This window comes from Eutrema salsugineum, unplaced genomic scaffold (assembly GCF_000478725.1).
Source record: "Eutrema salsugineum unplaced genomic scaffold, Eutsalg1_0 scaffold_24, whole genome shotgun sequence".
Classification (NCBI taxonomy): domain Eukaryota; kingdom Viridiplantae; phylum Streptophyta; class Magnoliopsida; order Brassicales; family Brassicaceae; genus Eutrema; species Eutrema salsugineum.
This window is the reverse complement of record NW_006256797.1, coordinates 313665-330639: the sequence shown is the minus strand read 5'-3', so window position 1 is coordinate 330639 and position 16975 is coordinate 313665. Positions and strand designations below refer to the sequence as shown.

The 16975-nt window shown below is 40.9% G+C and overlaps 3 non-coding genes across 3 annotated transcripts; 1 reads left to right on the top strand and 2 right to left on the bottom strand.

Annotated features, from left to right (window-relative positions):
- The first annotated feature begins 1625 nt into the window (after nt 1-1625).
- Nucleotides 1626-1733, top strand: LOC112086090. The gene has a single exon (XR_002899312.1). It is a non-coding gene; the product is annotated as a small nucleolar RNA R71 (small nucleolar RNA).
- Nucleotides 1734-4091: 2358 nt separating this feature from the next.
- On the bottom strand, nt 4092-4198 carry LOC112086060. Its single transcript, XR_002899284.1, has one exon. It is a non-coding gene; the product is annotated as a small nucleolar RNA R71 (small nucleolar RNA).
- A 12166-nt stretch (nt 4199-16364) lies between these two features.
- On the bottom strand, nt 16365-16471 carry LOC112086042. Its single transcript, XR_002899267.1, has one exon. It is a non-coding gene; the product is annotated as a small nucleolar RNA R71 (small nucleolar RNA).
- Between the last annotated feature and the right edge of the window lie 504 nt (nt 16472-16975).

Sequence of the window (16975 nt, the reverse complement as noted above, 5' to 3'; positions counted from 1 at the left end):
TGCTTTGCTTGCTCTTCCTCCATGCTGTTGAACCTGTTAGCGATCATAGCTGCGTCCTTGGTTGCACGTTCTTCTATTGAATTGACTTGTGAGGCTAGGTTATCGAATTTCTCATTGAAAAGTTTCGATATCCCGTCAATCCTTTCGTTTAGAGCAGCTGTAGCGGTTGCTTGAGCTTCTAGAACTGTCTGATCACGCCTTCGAGCTGACTTAATCTGTTGCTGAGCTGGACGTTCTCATCTTGCTGGAGAACCTGGTGAGGTAGGCGATACATAGAATATCTAGGGTTCACCATTTGAGGTGCGTAGGGCTCCTTCTGGAGCGTTCTGTAGTCTTTGCTTTGAGTTTATTTGTAGAGATCTCGCAGATACTGCTTCTCTCTGCGTCTGGTGGCTTGAGGAGTGTTATAGAAACCTTCCTCATAGTGTATATTTCGATTTATAGGATCCACATCTTCTGAAATGGAAACAAAATAACCGAAAAATGGAAAGTTGCAGAAAAGGAGGTTCTAGAGTCGATTTCCAACCTTTCTCGGGGTTTTGCAGAAAAGAAAACGTGTGCCTTCCCCGGCAACGGCGCCAAAAACTTGATGTGGTGTGTGAGGGTTGTCAAGTTTTACCCTAAATGAAATCAATAGCCGCAAGTGCACAGCTGATCGATTGTAGTACTTAGGGATCGAATCCACAGGGAAGGAGGATCTTTTCCTGCAAAAAGCCTTTGAAATAAGTATAAAATAAGGAAGTCTAGAACCAAAACGGTTTTGTGGGGGTTTAGTGGTGTGTTTAAAATGTAAAAACGAAATCTTAAAAGAAAATACGGGAATTAAATGACCTAATAACTAAACTTAACGAAAATCAATAAAAATGAGAAAAACAGATATTCTAATTGCTTAAATGAAAATCTACTAAAAAGGAAAGACAATATTGAACTAAAGCTTGAAATAAAAACGGTGTATATCAATGGAAAAGAAGGCGTTGGGGTTCAGGGAAGTTTTCTCAGGGGTACGAACGATTCAAAACATTGCTAGGGAGTAAATTTGATAAGATCTTAGCTTAAACTTTTCGAACTGGAGTCACGGACGTATGAATACACCACTGTCGTGATCATAGACAACTATCTCTCTCAACCCTGACCAGTAGGTTTCCACTCTGGCCTTGGAAGAGAAGAGATGCATTATGTTTAAGACTCGTCAGCATTCACAAATCGCCCATAGGTAGGTTTCCACTCCTATGTTTGTTTTGCTCTCTCAAACTAGATCTGATACCGGATGAACACTTTCGTGTCACCAAGCATCTGGATCAGATTCTAGTTCATGACGCTACTCTCATGCAGTAAAAACGAATTCAGAAGAAAAAGTTCTAAGATTCGGCTCAAAAGCTCATGGAATCTTCATCGAACATATAAATCCCCATCGAAAATCCCTTAATCCCAACAATAAAACTACTCAGACATAATGAACGAAATCAAAAACTTGATTTCGGATGCTGTTTGCGAAATTTTTAATGAAAACGTGAGCATCTTCTACCGATCTAGTTGAGAAATCTTCATTACTTGTTGTGTCGAAAGAGTGTCGTAACTCTGGAGTTATACCGCGATAGAAGATACCCAGCAGGTACTCCTCGGTATATCAATGGTGTGGACAATCTCTTTGGTATTCCCTAAATCTTTCCCAAGTATCTAAAAGATCTTCATCTTCTTTTTGTTTATAAGTTCTTATCTTGTTTCTTAAGAGATTTGAACGATTTCTAGTGTAAAAACGATTTAGGAAAGCAGTTCTACACGCTGCCCACGTTTTTAGTGAAGCATGTGGCAAAGATTTTAGCCATTTGCTGGCATTATCTCTAAGAGAGAATGGGAAAAGACTACACTTGTGGTAATCCCCATTTGCTGTAATGGTTGCACATAATTCTTCGAACGTCTCGATATGGTCTATCGGGTTTTCGAATGAATAACCATAGAATTGATTTTGTTGAACTAAATGGATATATGTTACCTTAATTTCGGTTTTGCCATCCGCTGGTAAGGCTGGTTGAATAGCTCTTTGATCTTCCAAGAATTTCTCGAGTGAATCGAAACTTCCAATCAGTTCTTCATCATCTTCATGTTTTGTCGATCCGATCAGTTCATTGTCATCAGAGATCGGTTCTTCAAACTCATCATCAGTAAGGTCATCATCGCTTGGATCACCATCCACACAATTTGGTGGATCCCCAAGAGTACCGGGAACATGTTCCCGGTCTCTCATCGCAGAGAAACCTGAAAAATTCAAAAGAAAAAAGTAAAAGTAAACAAGTGTCCTAATGGATTTAAGCTGGGATTCGCAACGAAACAAATCAAAGTCCCCGGCGACGGCGCCAAAAACTTGATTGCGAGCAAAAGCAGGGTTTGTTGTTTTCGTTTTACTAAGCTTCAGGTTTTAAATTTATAACCCCTAAATGTCTGCAAGTGCACAGATGTGCGTTGTAGTACTTAGGGTATCGATCCACAGAGACTTAGTTGTTTTAGTGCGAATTCACGGCTATGCTTAAATCAGACTAGAACTAAAAAGGTTTTGGTTTTGGGTTTTGGTTGTCACTAAATCTAAACTAGAAAGCTAAACAAGTAAAAGCAAATAAAAACGAAAGCAAGTGCAAGCAAGTAAAAATCGGTTATGAATGAAAGCAAGTAACAAGCGAATAAAAGCAGGATGGAAATCTAAGGTTGTAAGCAATGAAAGAAAAACGTTGGGGCTCAAGGGGTTTTTGCAGGGGTTCATGGACTAAGCTATGTCGATTTTAAACAAGTGATAAAGGTAATCATCTACGTATGTTCTAGAACTCGAGGCATGGAAGTATGAATAGCCTACTTTCGCAGAACTAAACAACTATCTCTCGCAATCCTGATCAGTAGGTTTCCACTCTGATCCTGGAAGGAAAAAGATGCAATAGCAGGACAAGACTCATCAACATTTACAACTCAACTACAGGTAGGTTTCCACTCCTATAGAATAATTGCTCGTTTCACCCTAGTTCAGACAATCAATGAAAACTTTCGCAACATATCATAACAGATCGGCTTCTAAGTGGCCAGCAAATAATCACGCAGTAAGATTAAAGGCAAACGAAGAACATGTACAAGATTATAAATCCTAAATCTATCGATTCATAAGCAAAGACACACGAAATTCCCTTTGAACAATCCCTTTAAACCTAACTGGGTAACTACTCAAACATATTGTAAACAATTATCACAGAGTATTGAAAGTTACAGGAAATTAAAGAAAAGAAGGAAGAAGAACGAAGAACGGAATCGCAGATGGAGGCGCGATGATGCTCTCCTCGACGGCTCCTCCTTCAAAGGTGGCAGCCTCCTAGGGTTTCTCACACGAAAATCTCTATCTCTCTCTCTAAGTTTGTCTCTCCTTTGATTCTTCCCTTTAGAATAACCTAAAGGGGGTATTTATAGCTTCTAGAGTGGTTCTGGACACTTAGGGCTTCAAAAATAACGAAAGGAATTGATCTGGGCTTTAATTAAGTCGTCTGGAAAGTGAACGACCAATTCCGCGGTCACGGTGGCTCTACCCGCGGGAAAATAGGGGTTGGCCGCGGTCCCGGCTAACGGTCTCTTCCGAAACTGCATTTTCTGTCATTCTTGCATCAGGAGTATCTGAAGCTCTAACCGTTGGATTGTATCCAAACCAAGTGCATTAGAAAGCTGGTTGGACTCTCTATGTTTTCTCAAATTTTGAGGGTGATCAGACGGTGAGAAGGTCTTCATCGCTTGGCATACTTCTGACGGTCTGTGAATTTATCCAAAATTGCTCATTTGTTCCAAATTGCATATCTTTTGCCCAAGTTTCCTGTAAAGTCCTTTGAAACTCTAAAACATTGAAAACACTTTAAAAACATTGAAAACAGAGTTAAAACACTTGCATAAGATACAATTATGATCCATAAAAGTGGTCAAAATACGGTGTTATCAGGCTATTTCCTTTTGCTCTAGGAGACAAAGCTCATCAATGGGAAAAGTCTCTACCTCAAGGATCAGTCACAACATGGGAGCAATGCAAAATAGCATTTCTAACCAAGTTCTTCTCTTCATCAAGAACAGAAAGGTTAAGAAATGAAATCTCAAGTTTCATTCAGATGAACCATGAATCATTTTGTGAGGCTTGGGAAAGATTTAGAGGGTATGCCATGCAATGCCCTCACCATGGATTCTCAGATGCTCTGCTGATAAGTACCTTCTACAGAGGTGCTTTACCAAAGGTCAGACTCCTCTTGGACACAGCTTCAAATGGTAATTTCATGACCAAGGAAGTCAATGATGCCATGACCCTAGTGGAGAATGTAGCTCAGAGTGATGAGCTATATGGATCAGACTTTGAAAGGAATTCAAGAGGAGCTGTGAGTGCTGAAGAGGAAAGGACAAGAAAAGACGTCAAGTCTCTCAATGAGAAGCTAGACACAGTTCTCTTAGCTTCTTATCAGTCAGCCAACTTTGTTAGAGATGTGAATCATGTGTTTCAAGACACATTTCAAAGGGAAGACATCACAGCTGAGGTGAACTTTGTAGGTGGCCAACAAGGTTACCAAAAGGGCTTTACCTACTACAAGAATCCCCCAAACCAGAACTTCTATCCTCAAAACACTCAACAACAAGGTTTTGTCCCTCCCCAACAACAAAGTCTCCAAACAGAACTCAGAGAATAAGGATCAAGAAGTGCAGAACCTGCTCAAGCAAATCCTCAAAGGTCAAGCAAGTGGTGCCATAGACTTCAACAAATAAATTGGCAGAGATTAACAACAAGGTGGATTGCACTTATTCTGATCTTCTAACTCAACTTTCAACCTTGGCTTCCAAAGTCAAGACTCTAGAGAAAAACAAGGGCCACTGCAGTTCTCAAGCTCAAAGATCTTTACCATGGACATCAATTGCACATCAAACAGAATATTGCAATGCAATCCTCTCAAATGATGAGAATCATGCTGCTGTCCAAGAAATTGAGGACTTTCTCCATGGCAATGTCTCCAGTGAAAAATGCCTGACAAAAGATGACGAGCACGCCATCATAGATGAGTTTGAGTTCCTGTTCTGTGATCTCAATGAGGACATTGAGAAAGAAGGTGGGGAGGCAGCTTGTTTTGATATGAAAAAGAATGATTCTGAGATTGCTGAAGGAAAGGATCAGAGAATGGTTCAAGGAAGTACATCTGATGGAGTCACTAGCACTGGTTCAACAAGGGTGAAACCCAAATCTATTCCCAAGCTAGGCAACCCAGGAAAGTTCTCCATCTCATGCTCTCTTGGAAATTTGAAAGTGGAGAATGCTTTGTGTGATTCTGGATCAAGCATCAGTGTAATGTCTTTAGACATGGTGGAGAGACTAGGGATCAAGAGTCTTAAGCATCACCCCATGTCAATCACCTTTGGAGATTCATCCTCAAAGAAACCATATGGAATCCTTGAAGACTAACCATTGAAAATTGGTGAATGCACAGTTCCAACAGATTTTGTAGTCATGAAGATGAAGAAGACAAAAGAGCTACCTCTTTTGCATGGAACTCCATTTCTGAACACCACCGAAGCAAGGATGGACTTTGATACTCAAAGAGTGGTGCTTGCTAAGGTAGATGATGAAGTATCTTATCCTCTTAAGCCTCCTCATGCTGGGTTTTGTGGAGTTATATCTGATGATTCTGATGAGTTGAAACGCTATGGGATGATGTATGTGGGAGTATTGGAATTATAGAAGAAGCTCAACCCCTTGCATCTGTTGAGAAAAAGAAAGAATCCCTGATCTTGAGTTTGAAGGGGATTTCTTTAGTGATGATGAAGTTTGCTTGGAATCTCTATCTCCTACACCAAGTGAGAAAGAGATCAGCAGCAACAAAGACAATGGCTCAGGGTCTCAAGACAAGAACCCACCAAGAACCAGACCATTCACTCTGGAGTCATCTTCTCAAGTCTTACATCTCACTCCTTGGAAGTCTGATGGTGGAGCTGTTGAATACAAGGTTAAAGGCAATGGAAGAGCAAAACCTTTTGCTAAGGTCAGGTCAATCCTCACACAAGAGCTCATAGACAAAGGGTCAGCTGGTGTTCAAAAGCTGATGAACAAGGCTATCACACTTGAGTTCATGGACAAGACAAGGAGCATCAATGCTCCTCCTCACCCTCACTAAGAAAAGAGTGTATGAAGTCAAACTTAGTGACTTTAAACAAAGTGCTCTTGGGAGACACCCCAAGCTTATCCTTTGTAAATACTCTTTTTAATGCTTTCTTTTGTTGTTTTTAGGACGTTTTGATGTTTTGTTTAAGTGTGGACAGGGTTAAGTATGGCTTAACTGCAGCCTAGAGGAAAATGGAGCAAAGAAAAGCTGTAAAGATCGGACAAGTTTGCATTAATATCGACATGCTCCTTCTCGATAGATTGGTCGATACAAATGTGTCTCTTGCGCTAAAATAATATCGACCAAGCTATCGACTTGTGTCACCTCGGTATAGTATAAAGAGTCTGAACTTCTTGAGATATCGAGGTGCCTAATGCTCGATATTCTGGCCGATAATTTGAACCCATAACACCGAAGGAATATCGACCAGAATATCGACATTAAGTAGGTCGATATGAATGCAGCAGCTCCTTGGTTTCCAATGCTCAATGGGATGGTTCAGGCAAAATCAGAAACCCACCCACCTCCCTCTCCAACACTTAATCTATACAGGTATCACTCCAAACCTTGTACATAGCATTTTGCATCTTTCTTTTGATTTCTGCATCTTCTTTTCTGTTTATCCTCTTTCTTATACTTTTATAACACAGGGGACTGTGTTATTGAAGTGTGGGAGAGGGGTTTAGTGTTTACTAATCATATTTTCTTTGATCTTATATTCCATTTTGAGTCTTGAGTCTCATTTATTCATGCATTGGCATCTAAGTGCACATAAAAACCCAAAAAAAAAATCGAAAAATGAAAAGTTTTCACAAAAAATTGCTCATGTAGATGAATTTCACATTTTAGGATTGAGTCTAGCTTGCATCATATAGGTTGCATCTTGCTGGGAGTAATGATAGGTTTTCCTTGAGAGTAAATCACTTTGAGAATTTGGATTAAATATGCTTGTGAAATAAATTCTGTGCTTGCAAGGCTTGAAATGATCTGAATCTGAGAAGCAAGTTTGAATTGAACTCAACTCTAAATAAGTGAAAACCTTGAACTTGACTTGAAACTATCATGTGGTGCATTGTCTGAATAAGTTTGTGGATACCGATAATGTTTAGAGCGACAAGGGCAAGTCTCATTGAGTGCTAAGTTCCATCATCAAGGAGCTGAGAGATTTGGCAAGAACTAAGTGTGGGGGAATACTTGTTGGTGAGTAAAAAAAGGAGAGATGAGTGGAAAAAGGAGAGATGAGTGGAAAAAGGAGAGTGGTGAAAACTAGGGGATAAAAACTGAAAAGAAATCAGTCTTGGAGTTTTGAGTCAAAGAAAGTGAGCTCTAGTGTTTTGGAAAGAAAGAGTCTAGCCTCTAAGTTAAAGGAAAAGAAAAGAAGCCAAAGAGCTTAAATGTTCTAAAAAGAAAAGAAAAAAGAGGCTAGAGGTTACAAAAGAAAGTGAAAAAGAGCTGTGTAAAGTTTGAACTAAGACTTGAGTGTGAAAATGAAAAGTAAATCCCCTAGTGAGAAAGAAATGAGTGTGAAAAGTGAGGTTCTTGAGAGAGTAAGCAAGTGAGAAAGCCTTGAGTAGAGTGTGGGGTGGGAGGATTCCTTGCCTTTGTATGCATAGGTTGCTTTTTACCTTTAGCATTCTGCCAAAGTTTGATCATTCATAGAGAGATCCCCTTGCTGCATTGAACCCACTCAGGCATTGATGAGATCATTTTAGTCTCATAACCTCACCCTAGCCAAACCAGCTTGTTTAGACATTGCATCATTTGATTCACTTGATAAAAGCTTAATGAATGTGAAAGAGTTGAGGGAGAGGAGAACTTGTGGAGATTTCTTGTTGAGTTGATATATCTGAGTATGGTCTTGCATTGCATATTGAGCATGAACTTGAATTCTCTTAGTGGTCACTTCTCCCAAAGGAAATAAAAACTACCAATGCATCCAACCTCCTTCTCTCATTTGTTCTTTTTGCTTGGAGACAAGTAAAGGACAAGTGTGGGGGAGTTGATATATTCATAATTTGGATAATTAGGATTGCATTTTTTGGTCCAAATATTGAGTCTCATGCATACATTTAGGTAGTTTTACTTTATTTTGTCTTTGTTTATAGCTTTAGTTAGTAATTGCATTAGGTCCTAGAGAGTCTTGCACTTTTGGAGTGTTTACAGGTATTTTGGAGTCAATTTGGAGCATCTGAAGCAGAAACCGTGGAGAGACCCTCGTTTGGATGCATCAAACCCGGACAAGTGTATAGGAGCCAACAATCCCTCTATTTCATCGACTGATACGAAAGCCTTTCATTGTGATTCAGCCTCCGGTTACTTATTCAATATTCAATAAGGTTGAGTCTAGTTTCCATAACGCTTTAGATCACTCAATTTGGAGGTCGGAGCTGAAAGCTACGCCAATCAGAAGGAACACATCTCTCGCAGCCGCTAAAGAACCAAAACGACGCGCCTCAAAGAACCGGTGCGACGGAGCCCTTTCCTACGTCTTCTGGACTCGGACCCTTCATCAAAGTTGTATCTGACAGAGCTATCTGGCTCATGGAGTTGACAGACCGAGGTTCGGACCATTGAGCGGAGAGGTATGAAGGTTTTGGTTCAGACGGGTTGCATTCATATCGACCAAAAGCATCCAGATAAGAAGTGGTCGACATTTTCAACCTGGGACGCCGAAATAATATCGACCAAAATGTCGAGGTGAGCCATGGTCGACATTTTACAACCTCAAACGCCGAAAGAATGTCGACCAAAATATCAAGATATGGCACGTCGATATTTCTCCCGATCCAGTCCGAGGTTTTGGGCCTTCTTGGGCCAATATCCTGCTTGTTAAGGGTTGGCTCATTAAGAAAACCCTGAGTATAAATAGTTTTGAGACTTTAATGATTAGGTTAAGCTTTATTCTCTTGGTTTTCTTTGCCTCTTTTGTGAAATACCTAAACTCTGTAAGAGAGATCTTCATTTTCTGGGTTTGAATCAAGAGAGTACTTTGTGTTTAAAGCTGAAATCGATCATCCTCTATCTTTCCATCTCCATTTCTAATCTCTAATCATGCTTAACTACTCTACTTGCAAAGGTTTAGGAGAGTTAAGTATGATTAGTGAGTAGTCTTTCTTTAAGCATTTAGGTGTGTAATTTAGGGTGCTTAGATGTAGATTAATGATTGTTTAGGCTTAGATTCTCTTCTCCTTTCCTTAGTTAGCTTATCCTAATGCTAGATCCTTGCACATCACTTGGGTCTAGAATCTGGGGTTTTCATGCACCAAAAGTGTTTGATGAAATGCCTGAATGAAAGCTAACTAAGGGTTTATGCCTTAATGCCATGATGATGTTTGTTAAATGCATAAATGACATATTAGAACTGTTTCTTAATGCTCATTGATTCATATTTCACAAATGCGAATTTGGTTTGAAAATGGATTAGTGTAGAGGTTAATGTCTTCATGAGAGGATTAATCTAGTTTAGAGTTCTAAGTTAATTGGTTTTGAGATCATGTGATTGCTTGCTATATCTTTCTGTATAAGATTCAGTCTTTCTTTGCTAGAGATTATTTGTTCACTGATTGCTTGGTTATCTCTAATGGTTGTTAGACTTGATTAAGTGATTTGCAAAGGGATTTCTGTCATGAGGCTTTGTTTTCTCATCTTGTTTACCATCTATCATTTGCTTCTTGCTTTTAATCATTGCTAGTTTGTTAATCTTGTTTAGTTTCCTTTTAATCACCTGTTTGAATCAAACACCTACTAGTCTAGTGTCCAGCTTCCACATTCTTGGATTGACACCCCTTATACTACTTTGACAAGGGGATTGATAGCCCTCAAGAGCCTAAAAACTCTTGTCTATTGATTGCGGTTTGTAAACGGAGTATTGGTTCGTTCTACTAAGCTTCAGGTTTTAAATTTATAACCCATAAATGTCTGCAAATGCACAGATGTGCGCTGTAGTACTTAGCGTATCGATCCACAGAGACTTAGTTGTTTCAGTACGAATTCACTGCAACGCTTAAATCAGATTAGAACTAAAAAGGTTTTGGTTTTGGTTTTGGGTTTTTGGTTGTCACTAAATCTAAACTAGAAAGCTAAACAAGTAAAAGCAATTAAAAGAAAACAAAAGCAAGTAAAAGAAAACAAAAGCAAGTAAAAGCAAGTAAAAAGCGAATGAAAGTAGAATGGAGGCAAGTAGATAGCGATTGAAAAGCAAACTAAATCAAAGGTTGTAAGCAATTAAAGACAAACGTTGGGCGTCAAGGGTAATTCGTAGGGGTTCATGGACTAGGCTATGTCGATTTTAAACAAGTGATAAATGTAATCAACTACGTATCTTCTAGAACTCGAGGCACAGAAGTATGAATAGCCTACTTTCGCAGCACTAAACAACTATCTCTCGCAACCCTGATCAGTAGGTTTCCACTCTGATCCTGGAAGGGAGAAGATGCAATAGCAGAACAAGACTCATCAATATTCACAACTCAACTACAGGTAGGTTTCCACTCCTATAGAAGAATTGCTCGTTTCACCCTAGTTCAGACAATCAATGAAAACTTTTGCAACATATCATGTCAGATCGGCTTCTAAGTGGCCAACAAAGAATCACGCAGTAAGATTAAAGGCAAACGAAGAACATCTAGAAGATTAATAATCCTAAATCTATCTATTTGTAAGCAAAGACACATGAAATTCCCTTTGAACAATCCCTAAAAACCCAACTGGGTAACTACTCAAACATATTGTAAACAATCATCACAGAGTATTGAAAGTTGCAGGAAATTAAAGAGAACAGGGAAGAAAAACGAAGAACGAAGAAGCAGACGGAGGCGCGATGACTTACTCCAGCGGCGGCTCCTCCTTCAAGCGGCGGTCTCTCTATCTCTCTAGGGTTTGTGTGTCTCACGAAAATCTAAGTACAGAAAAGAACACACCCTTTAGAATGACCTAAAGGGGGTATTTATAGCTTCTGAAGTTGTCTTGGACACTTAGGGCTTCAAAAATAACGAAAGAAATTGATCTGGGCTTTAATTAAGTCGTCTGGAAAGTGAACGACCAAGTTCCGCGGTCGCGGTGGCTCTACCCGCGGGAAAATGGGTGTTGGCCGCGGTCCTGGCACATGGCTCTCTTCCTGAACTGCATTTTCTGTCATTTTTGCATCGGGAGTATCTGAAGATCTAACCGTTGGATTGTCTCCAAACCAAATGCATTAGAAAGCTGGTTGGATCATCTATGTTATCTCAAGTTTTGGGGGTGATCAGTCGGTGAGAAGGTCTTCATCGCTTATCATACTTCTGACGGTCTGCATTTATCCAAAATTGCTCATTTGTTCCAAATTTCTCATTTGGTCCAAAGTTAGACGGACCTCGGTGCGATACGGAATTCGCGGAATTGGCTGAATCGGTGGAAGTTTTTGGCTCGGTTCGTTGTGACATCTCTCTTTTGGCTCGGGTGATAATCTAGGAGAGGAACGAATCTGGAGAATATCGGAGGAGGATCAGGGAGTTTGATGATGGATCGGAAAGCTCTCGAGCAGATCAGAAACATCAAACGATCTGCCGCACCTCGAGAAAACCCTAGGTGGTGCGGCGCCCAAAAAAAGAGAGAAGGAAGCAAAAAAAATCGAGAGAGAAAGAGAGAGAGAGGAGAAAATACATTTTGGAAATTTTGGAGAAGTGAGATTGTGAGAATGAAGGAAGGGAGCTCGAGTATATGTAGGAATCTAGACGTGGGTCCCGCTTTGCCTAGGGAAGTCGTGAAAAAGATAATGGGCTTAGGAAAGAAAAGCCAATTCCTAAGGCCCAAGTCCGAGCTTTAAAGAAAAAAAAAATCAAGAAAAAAAAAATTCGATAAAGCCTTGGTGTAATCGTATTCAAAAGTGGCTCGGAACTCGCTTCAAAAGATCTCCCTTTCGATAAGATCCGCCAGCTCGCACATTCGTAAAAAAAAAAGGAGTCTCGGCAAAACGAGTCGCAACATTATTCGACGAAAGTAGTCCACCGAGCCACACTAACACTTCGGTGAATTCGGTCAGCTCGGTAGCGTCGAATCTCTATTTCGTCTCGCCTCGGCAAGGTAAGTCAGCTCGGCAACTTTTGCTACATCAATCTCCGCTATGCCTTGGCTCGGCAATTCAAGCGGCATCTCTCTTTGTTACCTCGGCTCGGCGTCACTCTTCGCTACCTTGACTCGACGACTTTAGTCGTATAGCTCTTTTCGCTTCGGCTCGACAATTCACTTCGGCAATTCACCTCGGTGATTCACTCGGCAATTCACTTGGAAAATTTACTTCGAATCGCATCGAGCCGATCAATCTTGGCTCGTTAAAAGCAGAAGCCGCATCTCATCTCGGCTCGTCAAACGTCCCCAAGGCGCTCTTTTGGCTCGGCCAAAAAAATAAAAAAACTGAACGAACGATCGAAACTAAGAACCCAACCAAGCCAAAAACTTCGATAATGGGATTTATCGTGTAATCCGGCAGTTAAGGTTTCGCTAATTTCAACTCGGCATCTTTGTATACGAAACTGACGAGCTGGAGGGCAAACTGTTGGGGTCGGTTTTCACCCACACGAGTTTAATTGCCTAAAAAAAGACTAAGTGTCGAAATTGGGTTTCGGAAAGCCCAATTCTACGATTTACCGAAGGAAGGATCGAACCAGAACGCAACCAACATAGTAAACCGATCCAAACCAAATACCATTCCAGACCGAGCCAAACCAACTGCTGGTTCGGCCAAACCGAGCAAAAAAGCTCGATTTGACCAAGCCGAACCAGGGAAGGCGAAGAACCGAACCGAGCCGGTCTTGGTTTGGAAGGTTTTTCGCGTACCTGAGCCAAGGAATCACCCGTAAACGAGAAGTGGATTGGGCCGAAAGAGAAAGAGAATGGGCCGAGCCGAAGGGTCGAAAGTGTTAATGGACCAAACCAAATAGTCGCAAAGGCCTGATGAACGAGTCCAAGAGATTTTACCCTAGGAGATCTCGGAGTCCTCAGCCACACCAAAAGAAAAGGAAGATTTCCGAGAATCTCGGCTAGGCAGTTTGTAGACTTAGTATAAATAGTCGTTGTAATTCTTTCATTATGTAACTTTGACGCGACAGAAACCCTAAGCAATAAAACTAATTTTTGATCTTTGTTCTTGAGATTTTCACTTACAAGCTTTAGATCCCTCTTTTTCCTTAACAAATTTTGATTGTGCGAGTTTCGACTCATACAATCAGATATAAAGGTTTCAAAATTTGAGATTAGATTTTACGACGAAATCACGAAGATTTGGCCTTTTCATCGCTAAAACGTCGTAATATTACGACGATAGTACGACCAACCGTCGTAAACACGTCGTAATAGTCATATCAATATACTTAACCACAAATTAACATACACAATATTGAATTAGGGTTTAGGGTTTGAATAAATGTCGTAAAAACGTCGACAACATCAACCTCTTGGTCCGAAGAAGGAATAGACAGCCAAGGGAAGAAGAACAAGCAGTAAATATGGAGCATCTCGTCGTTGATATTGAACAGCCGGTTCAGGAAGAACAACAGGCTCAAGCACACGGTCAGGGAGCTGGTATAGGAGTTCAGCTAGGTAATGTGCCGAATCAGCAAGCCAATGTCCACCAGGGCACCAGCTCAGGCAATCAGAATCAGGCACAGCATCCACAGAACCAACAAAGGCACCAGGCCAATGCAGAGCAACACCAAAGGGATCAAAGATGTCAAACGCACCAACCAATCTATGTGGGGCCAATGATACAGCCAATGCTCACGAGAACAGAGCTGGTATTGTTTTTCCACCAATGGAAAACATTAACTTCGAAGTCAAAGCATCACTGATTAATATGGTCCAAAACTCTAAGTTTCATGGACTGCCAATGGAAGACCCATTGAATCATATTGATCAGTTTGATAGGGTCTGCAACTTGACCAAGATAAATGGAGTCTCAGAAGATGGTTTTAAGCTTAGGCTGTTTCCCTTCAGCTTGGATGACAAAGCAAGACAATGAGAGAGGAATCTACTAGTTGCAAGAATTCTGACTTGGGAACAATGTAAAGAAGCTTTCCTCACCAAGTTCTTCTCCACAAGCAGGACAGCAAAGCTTAGAAACCAGATCTCTAGTTTCACACTGATATATCATGGTTTTTATGGTTTTTAACCATGGTATAAGTCTTATTTATAGAGTCTTTTTAGTGTCTTTCGAGTCTTTTGGAGTCTTTTCAGGTCATAGGTACGTTTGGAGCTTAACTGGAGACTTTGGAGCACTTTGGAGCTTAATCAGGATCAAATTCGTCAAGTATGGATTTTGTGCTTTAGTGACGCTCGACACCATGGAGAGTGACGCGCGACACTTGTTAGAGAAATAAGGAAAAGGCGATTTTGTTTCCTATTTGAAGAAGGAGTTGGGCCTAAACGTTTCCAAGGAAGCCCAAAACGTGTCTTAGAGATATATATAGGATTTTTATTCCCTTTTTACGATTACCTTAGATTTTCTTAGAGAGAGTTTTTGTTTTTGAGAGTTTTTGGGGAGACAAGTCTGAAACTCTGTTCCGGAGAGAGAAGATTTCGAACCCCTGTTTATTAATCTATTTACTGCTTACTGCAAGCTATTCAATCATGCTTATTGCTTCAATCTCCATGTCTGAGTAGTTTGCTTGTTAGGTTTAGGGTTCTCATAAAGGATTTCATTGGATGTTAGATTGATTGGTTAGTTAGGGTTCATAATCTATTTAGTTCTTCACCATAGGTTGTTCTTAAAGCTAATTCTGGACTGGCAACCTAGAACTTAGATCTTAGGTTAATTAATTAACACGGAATTGTAATTGAATAACTGGAAAGAACCTAGGGTGAGCAAAGTAGCTATTCGCAAAGGTTTGGTTTAGATACTTTGTGAACATATCGAACTTGAGCATTAAAGCTGGTTTAAATCTTTAGGGTTTGCAAAGGAATTTGGAATTCTAGGATTTTGACTTAGATAATTCTCACAACGGAAGTTGGTTAATTATAATTCTGTGATTCGAGTTCAAGAACTGTGCTTAAACCTGAACCCTGACTAATCGATTGATCTGCATGCATTGATTTCCTGAGAAACGCCCTAAGCCTAATATCCATCCATCTGAATCTTACAAACCGTTTTTATTGCTGCTTAGTCTAATTCTGTTGCATTGCTATTTATTTACAATATTTCTGCTTAGCGTAATTCAATCTCTATAAGGTTTATTGAGTGATCTCTTGTCTCTGTGGTTCGACCCCTACATACTACAACTGCACATCTGTGCTCTTGCAGAGTAGCTTAGGGATTAAACTTTGAGCAGATCAAGTTTTGGCGCCGTTGCCGGGGACTTGATTTCGCCATTAAACCTAGTTTTTGAAGTTTCGACTAAGTTTTTCGACCTAGTGTCGAGCGACACCACAAGTGGTGTCGCGCGACACCCTTTTTTTTTTATAACCTAGTTTACTTATTTCGTTTTCTCTCTTTGTTTTTGGTGTTTCAGGTTTATGCATACTCGTGGAACCAGGAGCAACAAGGACATCCCGCTAGTGAATTTGAGCAACGAACAGCTAGCTGAGTTAGAGCGAACGAAGCGGAAAGCAAGAGATCCGGCAATGATGGAAAACGCCAATGGACTTGTTCGTGATGATGATGGAACCTGGAGAGACCGAGAGGGTCATCTGTGCAATGCGAGAGGCCAAAGGATTGATGGAGATGGTAACATCATTCCACCAGCTCCTTTACCAGTGGATGTTGTTGACCAGACTCCACTACCTGCACCGCGTGGGAATGCTGCGATCGTTCCACAACAGAGGAACGTTCCAGAGGATCGGAATGCGAGGGAACCTGCACCTGCAGCTGGACGTGGACGAACACTTGGAGACTACAACAGGCCTGAGCAGTTCTATGCAAATCGTTCTGCGATTCGCGCCCCTGCGTTTCAAAGAAACGATTTTGAGCTGAAACCTGTGTACTACACTCTTGTGGGTCAGCATCCTTTCCATGGCCACTCTCATGAGCACCCTATGGATCACATCGAGAGGTTTGAGGACTTGGTCACCAGCATCAAATACAATGGAGTGTCCAACGATTTCCTCCTCTGCAAGCTGTTTCCTTACTCTCTTGCTGGAGAAGCAGCTAACTGGTTGAAGCAGTTGGAGCCAGGATCACTCACTACTTGGGAAGAGACCAGGAATGCCTTCCTGCACAATTTTTTCGATGATGCTAGGTCTGAGGAGTTGAGGACGAAAATTTCAACTTTTTCTCAGGAACCAACTGAAGCATTCAAAGCTTCTTGGGTGCGATTCAAATCGTACCAACGAGACTGCCCCCATCATGGCTTCAGCGATGTGCAATTGTTGGGTATCTTTTTCAGAGGTATCGAATGGAGGTACCAGATGGCTCTTGATGCAGCGAGCAATGGAAACTTCAACACCAGATACCCAGACGAAGCTGTTGAGCTCATTGAAAACTTGGCATCTAGCAATAGTACCAAGAATGCAGACTATCAACGAAGGAAGCAGGCTGGGAACATGGATGGATCGCAAATTGCTGAGGTGAAGGCTAAGCTTGACTCTGTGCATAGCCTTCTTGTGGGTAAGAAATCTGTCAGATACACTGCAGGAGTTCAGAATTTCGGACCAGATGAAGCTTTTGAGGAAGAGGATGTTAACTTCATCAATGGAGCTGGATTTCAGGGTCAGAGATTTGGTTATGGGCAAGGGAACACGAATTACAATGGAAATAAGCAGAGGAGTACCTTCACAGGTAATCAGAACTCTTCTGGTTACAGCTCCAAACCTCAGTACCAGACATCCTACTCCAACAACAGTTTTTCAAGGAACTA